Below are 21146 nucleotides of genomic sequence, written 5' to 3'. Positions count from 1 at the left end.
TCTCAACCAGGGTTCCTCCAGAGGTTGTAGGGGTTCCTTCAGCATTGGGCAATTTCTGCCTCTCAGATAAGTCCCCACTCACACCATTGATCTTTTTAACCACTTGCCGCCCGGCAATAGGCAAATGATGGCTGCAAAGTGGTTTCAAAATCCTGACCGGGGGGCGCGCATCGCGGCGATCGTTGTTGTGGGGTGTCAGTCTGACACCCCACAACTACGATCTCGGTAAAGAGTCACCGACGGAGACTCTTTACCACGTGATCAGCCGTGTCCAATCACAGCTGATCACAGTGTAAATAGGAAGAGCCGGTGATCGTGATAGTGATCCTCACTCGCGTCTGTCAGACGCGAGTAGAGGAGAGCCGATCGGCTTCTCCTCTGACAGGGGGGGTCTGTGCTGATCGATTATCAGCACAGCACCCCCCCCCCCCCCCGAGGATGCCGACACTGAACCACCAGGGATGCCACCAGACCACCTGGGATGCCCAGCATCAGGTATGCCACCCTAGACCACCAGGGATGCCAGTCAGTGCCCACAATGGATGCCAATCAGTGCCCACAATGGGCATCACTGATTGGCATGCATTATTGTCTGGCACTGATTGGCATCCATCAATACAAAACAATACAATACAATGTCGCCTATCAGTGCCCATCCGTGCCACCTATCAGTGCCCATCCATGCCAACTATCAGTGCCCATCCATGCCCACCTATGCCGCCTATCCATGCCCATCTGTGCCGCCTATCCATGCCCATTAATGCCGCCTATCTATGCCAATCCGTGCCGGCTATCAGTGCCAATTTGTGCCACCAATCAGTGTCCATCCGTGTCGCCCATCAGTGCCACCTATCACTGCCCATCAGTGCCGCCCATCAGTGCCGCCTATCATTGCCCATCAATGCCACCTCATCAGTGCCACTTCATTGGTGCCACCTCATCAGTGCCCATCAGTGCCCGTCAGTGCAGCCCCATCAGTGAAGGAGAAAACGCACTTATTTACAAAGTTTTGAAACTGAAACAAAAAAAAAAACATTTTTTTTCAAACTTTTCGGTCTTTTTTTTATTTGTTTAGCAAAAAATAAAAACCGTAGAGGTGGTCAAATACCACCAAAATAAAGCTCTATTTGTGGGAAAAAAATTATAAAAATTTCATTTGGGTACAGTGTAGCATGACCGCGTAATTGTCATTCAAAGTGCAACAGCGCTGAAAGCTGAAAATTGGTCTGGGCAGGAAGGTGTTTAAGTGCCCGGTATTGAGGTGGTTAACTATCTGTAAGGGGGTAATTCTTCCCAATGACCACAAGTGTAGGGACCGTTCTTCCCAGTGACCACAAGTGTAAGGACCATTCTTCCCAGTGACCACAAGTGTAAGGACCATTCTTCCCACCGACCATCACACTAATGTATCATGAGTTGTAGATTTCTAATTTTTAGCAGGGGTTCCCCGAGACCGGAGAACTATTTCAAGGGTTCCTCTGTGTTGAAAAGTTTGAGAAAGGCTGACGTACACCATAAACGACCAGTATGGGGCTCCACTGAGAATTATTGAGAGGGGGTGAGGAATGGCACCATGTTTAACCCCCTTCAAGCCGACCGTATGCAAATATGCGCTCAAGGCTTGAAGGGGTTATACCGGGGTGATATGCAAGGTACCGTTTTTTTTTTAGAGCGGGCGGTTGGCTTTTTAATGATATCACCCGATGGGGCTAAAAGCCACTTGGCTGTTATCCTAAAGGAGCGGGAGGGAACGTCACCCCCCAACCTCCTCCCGCCCCCTTTCGCCGCTCTTCCCGGGTCTCCCGTCCCGTCCTACCGGGAGACCCGAGCCACCATTTGGTGCATCCGCTGCCTAGGCTGAGACCCGGGCGAAGGCTTTGATCGGTTCTCCCCGATGTGAAATCCCGGAAGCGACGCCACTTCCGGTTTACTCGGCTGCCAATGACGCCGATTTAAAAAAAAATTACAGTATTTAGAATCGCCGATTTTGGCAATCTGAATTCTTTTAAGTGCAAAGGAGGGATTTGGGGTCTTTTAGACCTCCCGATCCCTCCTTAAAGAGTACCTGTCACCACCTATTACTGTCACAAGGGATGTTTACATTCTTCGTGAAAGCAATAAAAGTGATCCGATTATTTTTTTTTTTTTTAAGGGACAATGTTAAAAATAAATAAATAAATAAGAAAAAAAAAAAAGTAAAAATTTTAAAGCTCCCCCCTCCCCGCATGCTCACGCAGAAAAGAAAAAGCATACGTAAGTCGTGCCCGCAAATGTAAACGGTGTTCAGATCACACATGTGAGGTATCGCTGAGATCGTCAGAGTGAGAGCAATAATTATAGCCCTAGACCTCCTCTGTAACTCTGACCTTGTAGCAATTTTTTTTAAAGCATCGCCTATAGAGATTTTTAAAGTACCGTAGTTTGTCGCCATTCCACCAGTGTGCTCAATTTTAAAGCGTGACATGTTAGGTATCTATTTACTTGGTTTAACCACTTGAGACCCGCACTATAGCCGAATGACGGCTACAGCGCGGATCTCCTTTTCCGGGACGACGTCAATAGACGTAGTCCCGTGCACGAGCGGCCTGCGCGCCCCCTGAGGGGCGCGCGCGGCGCGCTCTGTGATCGGCGAGTCTATGAGACTCGCCTGATCACCAATCCGTGCAAGGGGTCGATCCCGACCCCTTATCACGTGATCAGCTGTCAGCCAATGACAGCTGATCATGTGATATAACGGAGCCGGTAATCGGCTATTATTCCTCCTCGCGCTGACAGCGCGAGGAGAAAAAAAAAAAGCCAATCACCGGCGGCCGTGATCGGGACATCAGTCCCGATCACGGCCAGCCCTGCCAGTGCCCACCTGCCCCCTGCCAGTGCCCACCTGCCCCCTCACAACTACACATAATAAAAAATTAGTGCCCCCCTTCAGTGCCACCCAGCAGTGCCCATAGTGCCACCCAGCAGTGCCCACAGTGCCACCCAGCAGTGCCCACAGTGCCACCCAGCAGTGCCCACAATCTGCCTCAACAAAGGTGCTGCACCCCAGTGCCACATATCCGTGCCCATCAGTGTCATCTACCAGTGCCCAGCAGTGCCGCCCATCAGTGCCCAGCAGTGCCACCTATCAGAGCCACCTATCAGTGCCACCCTATCAGTGCCCATCAGTCCCATCTATCAGTGGTACCTATCAGTGCCCATCCGTGCCACCCATCCGTGCCACTCATCTGTGCCACCCATCTGTGCCATCTTATCTGTGCCCATCTTTGCCCATCAGTGCCGCCTTATCTGTGCCTATTAGTGCCACCTTAACTATGCCTATCAGTGCCCACCAGTGCAGCCTATCAGTGCCCACCAATGCAGCCTATCAGTGCCCACCAATGCAGCCCATCAGTGCCCACCAATGCAGCCCATCAGTGCCCACCAGTGCAGCCTATCAGTGCCGCCTCATCAGCGCACTTCAATGAAGGAGAAAAATGACCTGTTTGCAAAATTTTATAACAAACTATTAAACATGATTTTTTTTTTGCATCTTTTTTTGTTTGTTTAGCAAAAAATAAAACTCCGAGCTGTGATTAAATACCACCAAAATAAAGCTCTATTTGTGGGAAAAAAATGATAAAAATGTCATTTGGGTACAGTGTTGTATGACCGCGCAATTGTCATTCAAAGTGCATCAGCGCTGAAAGCTGTAAATTGGTCTGGGACTGAGGGGGGTTTAAGTGCCCAGTAAGCAAGTGGTTAACCACTTACAGACCGGACCATTTTGCTGGTCAAAGACCAGACCACTTGGCCGCGAGTCTACAGTCTTATGGTGTGCCCTTTGGACCAGGACTTCGGTGTTACATCCAACGGGACAAACACAAGCATATTTGACTCACTGCCATATGGTATGTGCGTCCACCATTGTTGGTAAGAGTACCTCACTGTGTGTCCATAGTACCGGTGTTCCCCGTGTTTCAAGCAACATATCCCTTCTCAGTTATTGTCTCTGAGACTTCATTGATAATTCTTACCTGCATTTGTATTTTGGGTAGCATTCGTGTTTTGTCCCTTTTGTATGTATTTGATAACTCTTTGTGTGCTGTCCCTTCACATGTATTAAAGAGGAAGTAAACCCTGATGGGTTTACTTCCTCTTTCATTCCCTGCAAAGGTAAAGCATAATGGACTACTGTGCATCGCATAGTAGTCCATTATGTGTCACTTACCTGACACAGGAGCCAGCGAAGTCACCGCTGTCCCCTATAGTAAGGCGCATCCATCTTCTCGGTTGGTCTCTCCGCTCCGCCGCTGTCACGCGATGACGTCACTCCCGCGCATGCGCACGGGAGCCGCCACTCGCGACATATCGCCGTTGACCGCGGCACGCTCACTGCGCCTGAGCACCGCTGTCTACGGCGCATGCGCCGTAGACAGCGGTGCCTGTCTTTCGGCAAATATCTCCTAAACCGTGTAGGTTTAGGAGATATTTCTTGGACCTACAGGTAAGCCTTAATCTAGGCTTACATGTAGGTCAAAGTTGGTTGTAAGGGTTTACAACCACTTTAAGTATCTAATTTATGCATTTATTGTCTATTGATTTTTTCTATGAAAATATAATGAGGACAATAAGGGCTGTTTTGTTTTTTGTTTTGGGTGGGAGCAAGGTCCAGAGGCTGCCGGGGGGGGGCGGACAGGAGGTCAGAGGCTGCAGGGGGGAGGGGGCGGACAGGAGGTCAGAGGCTGCAGGGGGGGGCGGACAGGTGGTCAGATGTTGCAGGGGGAGGGGGGGCGTTCAGGAGGTCAGAGGCTGCAGGGGGGGGGGGCGGACAGGTGGTCAGAGGCTGCGGGGGGGACGTAAGAAGAGGCACATGCCACCAGACAAGACTTCACTGAGCACTGCCTTACTTTTAAAAATGGCGCCGCTCTGCGCCATCGTGTCACTGCGCATGTGCCCGCCTTTCCAAAAATTGCCGAGCGTGTACGGGCTCAGCCCGAGCACGGCCAGCTCCGGAACAGCGCTGGCGCTTGCGCAGTTTTGTGTCGGCCCGGCCCCACAGCCATATTTTATTCAGGCGCCGCTGCCCTCACACCGGCCCCAGGGACAGCCAGGCAGCCGGCCCACCGGGAAATTTCCCGGTATCCCGGTAGGCCAGTCCGGCCCTGGGTCCAGGATAGGTAAAAGGAGCTTCCTAGCACCAAAACCATCTTAGTTTCGTCTTCACTATTCTAGCAAATTTGCTAAATTCTCCCCAAAATTTGAAGAATGTAAAAAATATGAATTTTGTTCATCACAACAAAAGAGCTTTTGTGTTGATGAGGTTCTCATGTCCTGCTGCAACGATGACCCACCCAGAAATGCCCCATAACTCACCGACACATCTTGTGGGTTACAATGGGTTTTAAGAAAAATGCGAAAGCCCGGGAGGAAAAAAAAGGGATGAACAGCAAAGGCAGTAAACCACCCCCAAAATGGGAAATTATATGCAGAGGCAGTAAATACCTAAAAACAGAAAGGTGTATACACAATTATGCAAAGACACCGTAAATGCACACAACTATAATAAGTAACATTAAAAATGCCACAAAGCCCAACTAAGGGATACCAAAGTCCCGGAGTATCATTTTGGCCAGTGGTATAAAACGCAGGCCTGCTGGCATTAGGGCCCTTAATCTTTAGGGGGTGTTTCAGAGCGTTTGTAATACTAAATGGGACATTTTTCCTCCCAAAGAAATGGTCCAAGATATTTCCAAGGAGGCAGCACTATCCCACCTGAACAGATAAACGGGAAAAGTCGTGGCCAAGAGATCTTTCATCACTACAGTCTTCAGGTCTGCAGCAGTTCCACCAAAAGCCAGCAGAAAGTTCCCCTCTCAATCCAGTGTACCTCAGCAATTTCAAGCAGCCCTCTTCTCAAGAGTCACAAACAGCCACTGACTCTCACTGGAACACAGCCAAATCTTGCACTGCAGCAGCTGTGGTCCCTTACCAGATAGCAGTCGTATAGCAGCCCATTGCACAGGTTTCTGGCTCCCAGCCTTGCTTTTACTTCTGCCACCCTCTCCCAGCTGCACAGTTTAAGCCCATTGGACAAGACAAGGAACCTGTCATTTGTGGACTCTTTAAAGCCCAAATTATGCAGCTGTAGCCCTCCTCATTAAAGGGCTTCACACTGCCCCCTTCCCCCCCACTAAAAAGTCTTTGGTCCTCCAAATTAGCACATAGAAATATAACCAAACATTAAACACAACAGGACATCAATCAATTGCTTCACCAATTTAGGAGGCACAATGCTTTGGCAAACGAAATGTAGTTCAGTTGGAGCAACATTTACATTGAAACTGAATTCTAGGTCTGGCTTGTATTGCATAGTTACATAGTATGCATAAGTATGTATATACATAGTATGCATACGTATGTATATTTCATACATGTGGGATCCTTGTAGAAGCTGGAAATCACTGTATTAGTTATCACTTCTATCCCCACACAATGTGTTTATATATCCTTCTCATTGCATGGGGCGGGTTAGCCAGATGAAGGAGGCGGGGGCCTCAGAAACATGTTGCGCCCCCCTCACCTGTTCTACCAGCCCCTGGACACAGTGACAGTGGAATGTATTAGAGCTCCGGGTGCGCTGGAGGTCCAGGACGCCACCGGCCGTTTCTTCGGCAGGTCCTGGCGTGTGCTATTGCGGCTACTCTCCAGTCCGTCGAGACCGCTGCTCCATTCTACCAGCCCTGTGTGCAGTATACAGTGTTTTTTTTTAGATGTAAGTGTTTTCAGAATACATTGCAGTTTATGTTTGACATATACTGATCTGGCGCCCTCCTTTATTGTTTACACTGACTTGGCATTGACTGCCATTCAGAGAATACCTTGATTTTTTCTTAAATTAGTGCAAAGCATTCTCTGATTGGATGAGGTGGAGATTGTGGTGTCACCAGGGCAGGACTTAGTGTGGTGGGGGCCCCTGGGCTTGAGTCATTTTCGGGCCCTATCTTCTATACATTACCGTATTTATCGGTGTATAACACGCGCTGGAGTATAACACGCACCCCAAGTTTAGGAGGGAAAAAAACTTACATTTAAATTCCCATCAATACAGCCTTATCAGTGTCCATCTGCAGCCTTGTCCAGTGTCATTTGCAGCCTTGACATTGCAGTTTTGAAGATTAAAAATGGCGCAGCTGAGATACAGAGTCCTGCGGCTCTCTGGTCCTCTCGGCGGCTCTCGGGTCCTCTTTAGTCCTCTCGAGTCCTCTCGGTGGCTCTTGTGTCCTCTCTGCGGCTCTGGGGTCCTCTCGGCGGCTCTGGGGTCCTCTTGCAGTCCCGAGCGGAGTCGAGAGTAGCCGAGTGTACACGGCTCGGCTCATAGTCACGCCCAGTCCCTGTGTTATGTCGATCAGTGGGCGGGACTGGGCATGACTGTGAGCGGAGCCGAGCCGAGTACACTTGGCTATGTATCTCGGTGGGGCCTGCGGGGCCCCCTATTGAGTGGGGCCCATGGGCTTGAGCCCAGTCAAGCCCAATGGTAAGTCCAGCCCTGGGTGTCACTGCCCCACCGCTCCACCTTGTCCAATCACAGAACCCTTTAACCAGGTTCCCGACCTCCGCATGTACTTATACGTTGACAGAATGGCATGGCTGCGCAAATGGGCATACCTGTACGTCCCTTTGAATTTGCCGCCATGCCATCTAGTGCGCGCTCCCCTGCCGCAAGCTCTATGAGTAGGATCGTGGGTCCCGCGGACCCAATGTCCGTGGAGATACCCGTGATCATCTCACGGAGAGGAAGAACGGGGAAATGCTATTGTAAACAAGCATCTCTCTGTTCTGCCTAGTGACAGGACACTGATCACAGCTCTCCCTATAATCGGGAGCAGTGATCAGTGTCATGTCACACACAGCCCCCCCCCCCCCCCCCGCAGTTAGAATCACTCCCTAGGACACACTTCACTTAACCCCTGCAGTGCCGCCTAGTGTTAACCCCTTCACTGCCCGTCACATTTACACAGTAATCAGTGCATTTTTAATCGCACTGATTGCTGTATAAATGTGAATGATCCCAAAAATGTGTCAAAATTGTCCGACGTGTCCGCCATAATGTCGCAGTCACGATAAAAAACGCTGTTCGGCGCCATTACTAGTGAAAAAAATGCCATAAAACTATCCCCTATATTGTAGACGCTATAACTTTTGCGCACACCAATCAATAAACGCTTATTGCGACTTCTTTTTACCAAAAATATGTCGAAGAATACGTATCGGCCTAAACTGAGGGAAAAAAAAGTTTTTTATATATATTTTTGGGGATATTTATTATAGCAAAAAGTAAAAAATAATCCTTTTTTTTTCAAAATTGTCGCTCTTTTTTTGTTTATAGCACAAAAAATTGTCAGTTAAAGCGACACAGTGCCAAATCGCCAAAAAGTGCTCTGGTCTTTGGCCAGCCAAATGGTCCGGGGCTGAAGTGGTTAATTCTTTGAGAAAAATGCAACTTGCCATTTTTAATAAAATGTTGGTGTGGGATTCCTCTTAAAATCCATTCCAGATCCAAAGGACCTTTTTTTTTTTTTTTGTGTAAATCGGCATTTGTTTTGTTTACATTCTGCTGACAGCGGGTAAACCCGCTGACAGCAGATGAGTCATTGCTTGTTAAGGACGCAGCTGTATTCTTCATACAGAATTCGGATCAGTTAATCAATTTTTGATCGATTCAAATTCCAATCGAAAATTTTAATAAATGAAACAAAACTAAATAAATGAACTAAATTCATTACTATTGTTATTCAGAGATTCAGATACATCCGAATCTTGGAATAACCAAAGAGTCATCCAAATTTAGATGCCGAGGCGAATTGCACCTCTACTCTGAATGACAGCTGTGCCAAACTAGCAAATCCTTGTGGTTACTGTGTAGAATGGAAGCCACTCAGCACTGGAAACCAGAAGACTAAAGTGTTGGGTACTAACTCTGGGAACCCCTAGACGTGGAAGAACTAGCCAAGTGGAGATAACCGGTAAGCCCAAAAGTTAAGGCCGTCCTCCCAAGGGTTATGGCCGCTACGCGTGGGGGCTCGCAGTCCGGGATTTACAGTTACCTCGCAGGGCCTTGGAACAGAGGGTGAAGAATGTTTTTTTGAACTGCCAGATAAAGATCAGCGCCATTTTGGAGAGACTTTCACTGAGGTGCATAAGCATGGGAGGAGCCTGTACTGAAAGCCCGTGAAATTACACAGGAGCCAGTGCCCAGTGGGAGGAGTCTAGGCTGATCTTTTCTACGCACGCGGCACCGCGTGAGAGTGTGTTGTGGAAAGAAGAAGCAAGTTCGTTTTTCTCAGAGACCAGAGAAGAAGTTTTGAAAATGCACCAACCTTCGCACGTGCAGCCAGCACCTGGATCCAGGATGTCCACAGTGAGGGGTCCAGCGAGCGTGCAGATATGGGCATCCGGTTGCTGCCGCAGGGGCGGTTTGTTCTGTGCAACATCGGGGATGTTGAGGCCCTCGGGATGTTGTGCAGGAGATGTGATGGGTTGGTCGCAAACCCCTGGCTGTTCTCAAGGTGTCGGAAGTGTGGCGAATATATATTCTGGGTCGAACAGCCCACGGTGCCCCGGGCCTTCCGGTATGATTGGGCCACGGATGTCTCCACGGAAGCCCCAGCATCGTCCTTTGGGGCTCAGACTGCCAGGAGGGATCTTGCCCCTTCTGAGGGCCCAGAGACTCTTGCAGAGGTTGAGGACATGACCCTGCTGACGAAGGCTGCCACTGCATCATCAGTCGTTCAAGCAGAGGAGCAGCTCAAGAAACCCCGCCACCACAGAGGCAGGCCTGCCTCCTGTACCCCTAGGCCAGATATCTGGGGGAAAGTATTTAAATGCAAACCACGGGGAGCTGCAAGTACTGCCACAGAGAATTACTTGCCCTCAGGGGATTCTTCACCTGATTCACCAGTTGAAACGGACTGCGATGAGGGAGACGACTGGTATTTTGAACCAAAGTTGCCGTGAGTAAAAGTTTTAACTTTTTAAAAGCTTTTAGATTGAACTCTAACTGTTGCCTGTGCATGGACACTACCCGAGCATGACGGGGTTGTTATGGCCCTGAGACTTTCGTAGGCGGGTGGCAACAGAGTATGGACTTGAACTTCCTTCTTGTGCTTGAGGAAGTCATGGACATTGTGGGAGAAGTCACATGCGGAGGATATCTTTCACCCGAGAAATGTTTAACCGATTCCTGGGATATCTGTTGCATTGGGACTATGGTCGGCAGGTCTGTGACAAGTTGTGCCCTGCCAACCGGATTGGACAGTGCTGTTCACTTCATCACCAACTCTCTCTGATGTCTAAAAGGATGGGCATGTTGTTGTGCCCGATCCGAGATTTTATTGGTGAACTGTCCCTGGAGTCAAGTCTTTGAGTTTTCCGGAGAAAAAAAAAGGGGAAAAAGAACTTCTTTGTGTCTTCGGTTCTTATGTTTTTCTGCAAGTTGCAAGGACTGTGGGGTAGTTAGGCAGGTGGTTACTAGAAGGAAATACACGTCAAGTTCTACAGGCTTTTAGCCCACCGCGCTCTGGTTACTGAGAGACTTGTAGTTACAGCGGCTCTGACCACTAGGTGGTGTGAGTCGGCAGGAAAGGAGCAGAAATAGGCAAGAACTTCCTTTTCACAGCCGTTAGAGAATGTTAGAGAGAAATTTCATGTGTCTTTGAAGAAGGAAGTGAATTAACGGTGGAATTTCGCTCTTCAAGATGAAATGTATAGTGTACAGTGTTGTCTTGTGTATTGTGTTTCTCTTTCAGGATGCACTGAGATCGACTGTCAAGCTAATCGGAGATTGGGTGGCTTAGTCAGTTTAGCTAGGTGGTATATGAAGAGCATTGAATGTGTTGTTGTGAAAATGCTAATTGTTAAATGTGTTTCTTTTCTTTTCCCTCCCCAACACCCATAAAAAAAGGCACTGTATAGTTTTTTTTGGATAGGATTCTTTTACCCTGGATGTTGCCTAGACGGTGGGGACATCGTCTACATAACTGGGGGGGGGGGGGGGGGGGGATGTGTAGCGATGACACTTTGAACAAAGTGTCTGTCATGTACAAATTAATTTTTTGCCTCAGAACAGTAAAGGGGTTCTGAGGGTTAATTATGTAGGTTTAACTTTGGCATCAGTTTGGCTGGGCTGTGTTAGAGTTCTGCCTGGTCATGTGTACAGTTAGGTGCACATGACAGGCTCAGGACCAGGCCTGGTTGGACGTTTTGGGTATCAGCTTCCCCAGAGCCAATCAGTGGGTGCGCCGGGCCCCACTGAGGAGTCTGGGGAGGGTACTTAAGATGTTGAAGTCACGTGTTCCGGTTTCGTTCGCGAGGCCTTAGTGTTCTGTTCCTGATTCTGGACTGGGGTAGCCCCGCGAGGGGTCACGGGAGCGTTCGTCGCTCCGCAACATGATTCGGTTGGCTAGCCCCATTAGACCCGCATGGTCTGTGGCAAGGACCCGTCTGTTCCCGAGTCTCGGAACCGGCTGGTCCGAGGCACAGTAACTGAGGGAGGATTCAAGGCTTCCGGGTGTGCGCTCAGCTTGGAGGGGCACCGCAGCTCGTGTAAGTGACCGGGGGAGGACTCTTCAGAGGAGGGCCAACAAGCTGGCATCCTGAGAAGTGCCTGGTTTCTGAGTTGTGAAGGACACTGACAAATTCATGCTTTTTCCAGTACTGTCAAGGAGACAGAGAACGTTCCAGGTACTGAGGAAAAAGGTTCCTGTTTGCTTCTGTTACCAGTTACTCAAGGTCAAAGATTTCACAAATTCTGGATCAAAGTGCTGACTGCCATAATCTCTGGCTAGAGATTTGTTCAGCCTTGAAGCGCCCAGCTGCGAGTGGCTACTCTCTGGGTGGCATTAGAGACTTTCTGATATTAGCAGTTCAAGGTGTCTGAGCTTCTTCACCCTTGCCCACTGTTCCCATATGAGACTGCGTTGTTACCCCTGCAAATAAAAACCTTTTCTAAAGGACTTTTATGGTGTCAGCATCCAAAGTTGTTGGGTACTAACCCTGGGAACCCCTAGACGTGGAAGGACCAGCCAAGCGGAGGTAACTGGTAAGCCTAAAAGTTAAGGCCACCCTGCCAAGGGTTATGGCCGCTACTGATTTGACGAGGTGGCGAGGTGGGGAAGTCATGCCATGATCTCCATCTCATCCAATTAAAGAATGTTTAGTGTTCATTAAGGATAATTTAGGGAAATTCTCTGAATGATGGCCAAGCCAAGCCAGTGAACCTCTAAGGCTTCCATAGCTTCTCGGCACAGGACCTGGAAGACTGTAGCGATCACTGTAGTAGTAGTAGTGACTACCGCAGTAATTTCCACAGTGATCCCACAGGTATGGAACATACATACCTACATCGGTCCAAGCTGAGCCGATGTAGGCTATGCGATACGATTCACCTGTAAGATTTGATATCTGCCTGATTGTACCTCACAGTCATAGATGGTGTAACCAAGTGGACCAGCCAAGTGGAGGTAAGCGGTAAGCCCAAAAGTTAAGGCTGCCCTGCCAAGGGTTATGGCTGCTACACAAGTATTCTCTGATTTGACGAGGTGGCGAGGTGGGGAAGTCATGCCATGATCTCCATTTCATCCAATCAAAGAATGTTTAGTGTTCATTGAGGATAATTTAGGGGAATTCTCTGAATGGTGGCCAAGCCAAGCCAGTGAACCTCTAGGGCTTCCATGGCTTCTCGGCACAGGACCTGGAAGACTGCAGCGATCACTGTAGTAGTAGTAGTGACTGCTGCAGTGATTTCCACAGGGATCCCACAGGTATGGAACATGCATACCTACATCGGTCCAAGCTGGGCTGATGTAGGCTATGCAATGCGATTCACCTGTAAGATTTGATATCTGCCTGAGGGTCCCTCACAGTCATAGATGGTGTAACCTCTTTAAAAATAACTCATGATAAGAATATAAGAATAATTTAAGTCATTTTTCTCAGGAAATTGCTAATCCAAAATAGAAAAAACACACATGCTTTCCGTTCATTAAAATCAGCCAAAAAAAATTGCCCCTTTCCATTTGCTATTTAATTATCTCGGCAGTGTCGGAACCATCCCGTGTGGAATATAAAAGCGGCAAAAAAAGTCATATTTTTATCCTTCATCTGCTCCAGATCTTGTCATAGCACAAAGATTAGTAAGATCTATTTTAACATTTATAGGTCGCGCTCGGCACAACTCTTAACGCTGCAAATTTACAAAATTGCAGGGAAGTCGCCTAAATTACTCTGATGTTTCTTTTTTTTTTTTTTTTTTTTAGGCAAATCTGCTATTTAATTTAAAAGCCTTAGAGTTGGCACTTTGCTGCCAAATATTTCGGCAAACATCGCAATTTAAGGAGTTATTTAGAGCAAACTTCAGCGCATTGCCTGGCCCGGGGATATCTTGGGCTCTTACAGATGGAGCTTCTCCGCCCGCCTGCGATGGCTTAACGAGTCTGAGCTCGGAGACTCTTAATTAGCTGTGGAAACCATTTTCCTCTGGAAGCCTGCCTGCTGAAGTGCTTACTTATTTAGATTGAAATAAATCTTTGATTAGCAAAAACAAAAAAAAAAAAAAAAGACCTCTGATTTATCCAACTCTACATTTCTCTCCGCTACATTAACTTTGTGTCGTTTTGTATTTTCATTTAAGTTAAAGTGAAACTTCATGTTTGTTGATGTAAAAAAATATATAATTTCTGGTATGAAGTTAGAAACAATTTTAAAGCGGAGGTCCACCCTAAAGTGGACCTTCCGCTCATCGGAACCCTCCCCCCCTCCGGCGCCACAATTGGCACCTTTCAGGGGGGAGGGGGGTGCAGATACCTGTACAGTACAGGTATCTGCACCCACTTCCGGGATAGCTCTCTGCGGAAAGGGGCGTACATTACGCCCCTTTCCGAAGGTCCCCCGCTGCCTGCTGGGAAACACACAGATCCCAGAGGCAGCGGGTCCATTCTTATTGCGCAGCGCGACTCGCGCATGCGCAGTAGGGAACCGGGAAATGAAGCCGAAAGGCTCCACTTCCTGATTCCCATACCCAAGATGGCGGCAGCAGCACCCGAGAGACGATCGAAAGATCGGCTTCGGGTGCCGACATCGCGGGCGCGCTGGACAGGTAAGTGTCACTATTTTAAAAGTCAGCAGCTGCAGTATTTATAGCTGCTGGCTTTTAAAAAAAAAAAAAAAACGCGGAGTCCCGCTTTAATAAATGTTGTTGCATGTTCTTACCTGCTTTACCTGCACAGAGACAGAACATGCTAATCATTTCTTAAAGGGCTAAGCGGGTAGGAAGTTCTACCTGTGATAATTGCACAAACAAGCCAATCCAATCCTCAGCTCCTCTATAGCCTTATGGTCAATATGTCACCATGGATGAAAGACTCGTTAAGGTAAACTAAGGAAGAGTGCAGAGGATGCCTGTTCAGGTTTTTACAGTGTGCCAAATAATATATGAACAAGACCTTAAAGTAGAACTATAGACAAAAATCCTTTTCTCTGTAATTCACCGACCGACACAGCTCCCCTCTGTAACTACATGGGTTGTATAGCCTGCCATTAGGAGAAACTAGGCAAAATTGTTACAAAATACACAGAACTTTAATCCCGCCCCAGGGGGGACGGACCCCGTGCTATCAACCCTTCCCACTGCTCCCAGCAGCTTCAGTACGTCAACAAGCAGTATAACGTAGAAAAAAGGAGGGGCGGGTGCTGTGTCGGTCGGTGAATTACAGAAAAAAGGATTTTAGGGTGAGTACAAAAAAATCCTATTTTCTCTTATATTCACCGACCGACACAGCTCCTCTCTGTAACAAAATGGGACGCCTCCAAGCAGTGCCAAACGAGGGGTGGGAAAAAACAGCATAAAAACTTCATCCACCATGGCAAGTGGGAACTAGTGAAACTAAACCCACAAAAAAACAGCAGTGTGTGGAAAAACACCACCATATAACCAGGTATCCTCAACAGGAGCGATCCCCAAGACCACAACATTGCGGAAGTAATGCATAGTGCATTTACCAAAACAGTACTGCGTTTTTATCGAAAAACCAGGAAAAAATTGAATTGCTACTACACGGCCGCCTGCAGAACTTTGCGGCCATAACAGGTATCAGCCGATGCACTGACGTCTACCTTGTAGAACTTGGTAAACGTATGGACAGACGACCAGGTCACCGCTTTACACACCTGAGCGACAGGCGCTTGGTGTCGGAAGGCCCAAGACGTTCCAATTGCTCTTGTAGAGTGGGCCGTGACTGGAAAGGGAGGCACCTTCCCCTTCAAGGTGTCGGCTTGGACTACAATCTGTCTGATCCACCTGGAAATGGTGGCCGACGAGACCGCCATGCCTTTCTTAGGACCAGCCACCGAAACAAACAGTGAGTCTGACTTCCGAAAGGGAGCCGTAGCAGACAAGTACACCTTCAGAGCCCTAACCACATCCAAAGTGCGAAGGGCCACCTCCTTGGGGTGCTTCGGCTTAGGACACAATGATGGCAATACAACGTCCTCATTGATATGAAAGGCCGAGACCATCTTAGGTAGAAAGGACGGTTGCGGACGCAACACCACCTTATCCCTGTGGATGACCAGATAAGGCGACTTGCAGGACAATGCCGCCAGTTCCGATACACTCCTGGCCGATGTGATGGCCACTAGAAAGACCACCTTCTGTGAAAGGGTCAGCAGAGGAATCTCCCTGATATCCTCAAACGGCGGCTTCTGAAGCGCCAACCACACCAGGTTCAAATCCCATGGAGGTAATGGAGGATGCACCGGAGGTACTGCATGTCGCACCCCCTGAACAAAGGTACTCACTAATGAGTGAGACGCCAGGGGTCTTTGAAAAAAAAGACAGCCAGAGCTGAAATCTGCCCCTTGATGGTGCTCAATGCCAACCGCTGGTCTACACCTTGCTGAAGAAACAGCAGGATCCTGGATATAGAGAAGGAACCCGGATGCCACCCTTTCTCCTCACACATAGAGATGTAGGCCTTCCAAGTATGATGGTATATCTTCCTGGAAGAAGATTTCTGCGCCCTCAGCATAGTTGGAATCACCGAGTCCAACAGACCCCGGTTCCTCAATACCTGGCTTTCAATAGCCAGGCCGTTAAAGCCAGCGATGGTAAAGCAGGGTGAAGGATTGGACCTTGAGATAGGAGGTCCTCTCTCAACGGCAGTCGCCAGGGAGCGTCTGCCACCAGGTCTGCGTACCAGGCCCGCTGAGGCCAATCTGGGGCAACCAGGATTACTGGAATCCCCTCGGCTTCCACTCTGCGAAGCAGACGTTGCAACAGTTTCAGCGGAGGAAAGGCTTAGATCAGCTGGTACTGATCCCACGGAGCCACCAGTGCGTCTGACGCGTCTGCCCACGGATCTCTTGTCCTGGACATGAATCTCAGCACCTTCCGATTGAGCCAGGAGGCCAATAGATCCACATCTGGGGTGCCCCATTTCAGGCACAGCAGCCTGAATATCTCCAGATGCTATGCCCATTCTCCTGGGTCCAGCATCTGTCGACTCAGATAGATAGTCCGCCTGCCAATTTTCCACCCCCGAGATGTAAATCGCCGTCAGGGCTGGAACGTGTCGCTCTGCCCACCGAAGTATGTGAGCGACCTCCCGAGCAGGGGCTGAGCTTCTTGTTCCCCCTTGGTGATTTATGTATGCCACAGCCGTGGCGTTGTCTGACTGTATCCTGGCCGGATGCCCTTGAAGACACATCGACCATGTGTGGAGGCACAGCCTGATCGCTCTCAATTCGAGCAGATTGATCGGCAACTTGGATTCTTCCGTCGACCAGAGGCCCTGAGCCGACTGAATCCCCATCACTCCACCCCAGCCGGACAGACTGGCGTCCGTAGTGACCACCGTCCATTTCAGAGGAAGGAACGATTTTCCGGACTGAATCACCAGGGACCTCAACCACCAGATCAGGGAGTCCCTGACTGGCTGGCTCACCTGGATCTGCCGATCCAGGGACAACGGAGATTTGTCCCATTTTGTCAAGATCTCCTTCTGCAGGACTCTGGTGTGGAACTGGGCATAAGGTACCGCCTCGAAGGAGGCTACCATGAGCCCCAGCACCCGCATGCAAAAGCAGAGTGACAACCACTTGCGGTTCATCAGTAGTTTGACCGCAGATCTGAGAGTCAGCAATTTGTCTGAGGGGAGAAAAACCCTTGCTTCCCTGGAGTCCAATAGTAAGCCCGGGTACTCCAGATGCTGAGTCGGTACCACCACCGACTTCTTTAGGTTCAACAGCCTCCCAAATGCTTGCAGGGACTGCAAGGTGATCACCACATCCTCCTCTAATTCTGAGGCGGAAGAAGCTCTCAGGAGGAGATCGTCTAGGTAACCCACAATCGCGATCCCGTGTTGTCTCAACAACGCCAACACTGGAGCCAGTACTTTGGTAAAGACTCAGGGGGCTGATGCCAGGCCAAAAGGAAGAGCCACAAACTGGTATGGGGCTTCCCCGACTGCCAAACGCAGAAACTTTTGATGCCGAAGGCATATGGGTATGTGCAGGTAGGCATCCTGAATGTCCAAGGACGCCAGGAAGTCCCCTTGATGGAGTTCAGCGACTACTGCGCGAACTGATTCCATTCTGAACCTCTGCACTTTTACAAAGTGATTGAGGGCTTTTAGGTCCAATATTGGATGTACCCCTTCCTTCTTGGGAACCACAAACAGATCTGAGTAGAACCCCTGGAAGCGTTCCAATTCCGGAACCGGTACGATCACCCCCTGATTCAGCAAGTTCCTCACCGCCCCTAACAGGGCCTCCCGATGACCAGGACGGGGAATCATCCTCACTATCTGAAAGGTCCTGGTCAGCCACATCTGATAGGTCAGAGCAGGGGTCTCCAGCCGCAGCAGGGCCCGAGTCTGCATTAGAGCTCTCCCCAGAGGACTGCGGACTTTCCTGCCATGTGCCGCCTCTATCTTAGCAACATAGGAGTCAAGGACCGCCGTCAGGGTGTCCATGCGCACCACGCTAACTGCAGGTGACCCGGTTGCCATAGCCTGGATTTCAGGGGAAGAAACACCAGTTCTGAAGCCATGCTGACCGTAGCCTGTCTGCCACCTGCAAGGAGACTTAGGACAGTGAAGGTCCCACCCTCCTGCTGCCGCCGCGTAATGGGGGGGTAGGGGGGTACTTAGCGCTAGACTTCCCACCCTGGGGCCTTCTGTGATAGCCACAGCAGTGCCTGTAGTCCCTAGGAGGTTCCCAGTTGCAAAGAGGAGAAAACTGTGTCAGCAGCAACAGCTCCCACCAGCAGTGCAACGATCTGCAGAGCAGCTTCAGCGTTCAGCAAAGAGCCATCCAGCGTCCTGCACACACACAGTGGATACAGGAAGCAGCAAGAGAAAGCACATGTAATGCTGCCACAAGAGGCCAGCGGTGAAAAAAGCGCTCAGGATTTAAGAAAATGGCCGCCAATGTAATCAATAGGAATCCTAAGGTAAATGGCTGCTGAAGCTCACCAGGGGAATTTATAGCTTTCCCAATTCCAAGATGGCTGCCGGAACGGTGCCATGCGGTGACAGAGCAAAAAAATAAAAACGTGCTGCCTGCTAACAGGCAGAACAACCTCCATAAACATGTTTTGGGACCCCCAGACCTTGACCAGGACCAACACCAGCCGCACAGACCCCCACAGGTGAGAAACAGCGACCCACACACACACCACACCACCCGCAGCGCATGCAGCCACCCCCCTCAGAGGGGGGAAGGAGGGGTGATAGGGACTTGGGAGAGAAGATAGGGAGGTGAGGTGGCCCCTGAATTGACGCCCCAGGGAATGCCCAGCTGCTCACCCCACCGAAGCAGGGAGAGCCAGACTTACCAGTCCTGAAGAGCTGGGAGACATTCCATCACAGACCCACTCCTGCGCAGTTACAGAGTGGCTGCTGGCCTCAGTATACTCTGATCCAGACATCAGTAGCCCAATCATATGTATACCCCGGAGCATTGAAGCTCACCGACCACCTCTGGAGCTGAGGCATGTTGTGGCCTGCCGAGCCTTAGCTGCGGCCTGCTCACGCTCAATGGCTGGACTGGGGAGACTACAAGGATATCATTAACCAGCCTGTCACCCAGCCAGCAGTTGATAGAAGATCCCAGGATCTTTCATCTTGCGCAAAAAGCAGCAAACCTGCAGCAAAAATATGGACCGAGAGGCCCGCACGGTTTCCTAGGTCATTCTCCTTGCCAGGCAAAATAAAAACTGAAGCTGCTAGGAGCAGTGAGGAGGGTCGATAGCACGGGGCCCGCCCCCCTGGGGCGGGATTAAAGTTCTGTGTATTGTGTAACAATTTTGCCTAGTTTCTCCTAATGGCAGGCTATACAACCCATTTAGTTACAGAGAGGAGCTGTGTCGGTCGGTGAATATAAGAGAAAACTTTTTTTTTCATTTTGGATTCTGCAGCTATCTCACGGTTCCCTGCTATGAGACTTCAATTATTTTTGAGCTATCTCATGGTCCCCAGCTACAAGACGTTAAAGTGGTTGTAAACCCTATAAAAAAAAAACCTGCAAGACAAAGGCATAATGACCTAGTAGTTGTAAGAAGAGCAGGCAACACTGTAATCCTTGAAGTGTAGTTTATTGGTACATCAGAGTGACAGTAAAACAATAAAGCTGACACGTTTCAGCAATAGCCTTAGTCATAGCTGGTACCCCGCTCCGGTGGCTGCGGTGGCTGACGTCGCTCCTGGAGTTACTTCCGTGTATCGCAGGCTCTGTGATTGGCCAGTTTACAACCACTTTAACTATTCTAGAGCTATCTCATGTTCCCCTGCTCTGAGGCTTTAACTATTCTGAAGTTATCTCATTATCCCCAGCTCTGAGGCTTTAACTATTCTGGAGCTATCTCATGGTCCTCAGCTCTGAGACTTTAATTATTCTGGAGATATCTCATGGTCCTTGGCTATGAAACTTTAGATATTCTGGATCTATCTCATTGACCCCAGCTGTGAGGCTTTAAGTATTCTGGAGCTATCTCATGGTCCCCTGCTCTGAGGCTTTAACTATTCTGGAGCTAACTCATGGTCCCCAGCTCTAAGGCTTTAACTATTCTGAAGCTATATCATAGTCCCCAGCTCTGAGGCTTTAACTGTTCTGGAGCTATCTCATGGTCCCCAGCTCTGAGGCTTTAACTGTTCCGGAGCTATCGCATGGTCCCCAGCTCTGAGGCTTTAACTATTCTGAAGCTATCTCATGGTGCCCAGCTCTGAGGCTTTAACTATTCCGGAGCTCATCTCATTTCATGGTCCTCAGCTACAAAACTTTAGATATTCTGGATTTATCTCATTGTCCCCAGCTCTGGGGCTTTAAGTATTCTGGAGCTATCTCATGTTACCCAGCTATGAGACTTTAGTTATTCTAGAGCTATCTCATGGTCCCCAGCTCTGAGGCTTTAAGTATTCTGGAGCTATCTCATGGTCACTAGCTATAGGACTTTAAAGTTAAACTATCAGCAAAACCTTTTTTTTCAGTTTTGGATAGAGTAATGGAAGGCTACAACCTCTGTCCGATTTTCTTTTTTTTTTTGCCATCTGTGTCCCATTGGAGAGATTTCCCTTCACTTCCTGTCCCACTGCAAAACAGGAAGTGATAGGAAATCCCCACAAATTAAGGGATTTCCTTGGGGACCCCTCAGGTTGCCAGAACTAGTGTCCCCATTGGAAGATTTTGCCTCTATTACTTTTCTGGGGACAATCCAAAATTTGAGCCTTTATTTTACTTTCAGTGATAACACTAAACAGGATAAATAGAGATGGTGACTCTCCTTGTTGTATATATTGGGATGGAGGTGCTTTTCGGTAGACACCAGACCGTTTTTCCCTTTTCTAACAGGGGCACATACAGCGATACAAACTGACAGGGGTTCTAATCCCTCTCCACTCCATCCGATGCTGGAAAAAAAAAAAGTTTTGAATTTAGTTATACCTTTACTAAAAAGTTCAGTGACTGCCTGATCCCTGGAGACCCTGGTTTCTTCCTTCTTCATCACAACGACTTTTTGGTTAAAATATCCAAAAATCGAGTCATCCTCCATTTGGTGCAGACTGCTCTTGCATCCCGGGCCTTATGGAAATCCCTTGCACCGCCCATAGTTTGGA

Source organism: Lithobates pipiens, unplaced genomic scaffold, assembly GCF_037356315.1.
Source record: "Lithobates pipiens isolate NorthernLeopardFrog02 unplaced genomic scaffold, aLitPip1_a1.2 Scaffold_19, whole genome shotgun sequence".
NCBI lineage: Eukaryota > Metazoa > Chordata > Amphibia > Anura > Ranidae > Lithobates > Lithobates pipiens.
Note: the sequence above shows the minus strand (reverse complement) of the source record.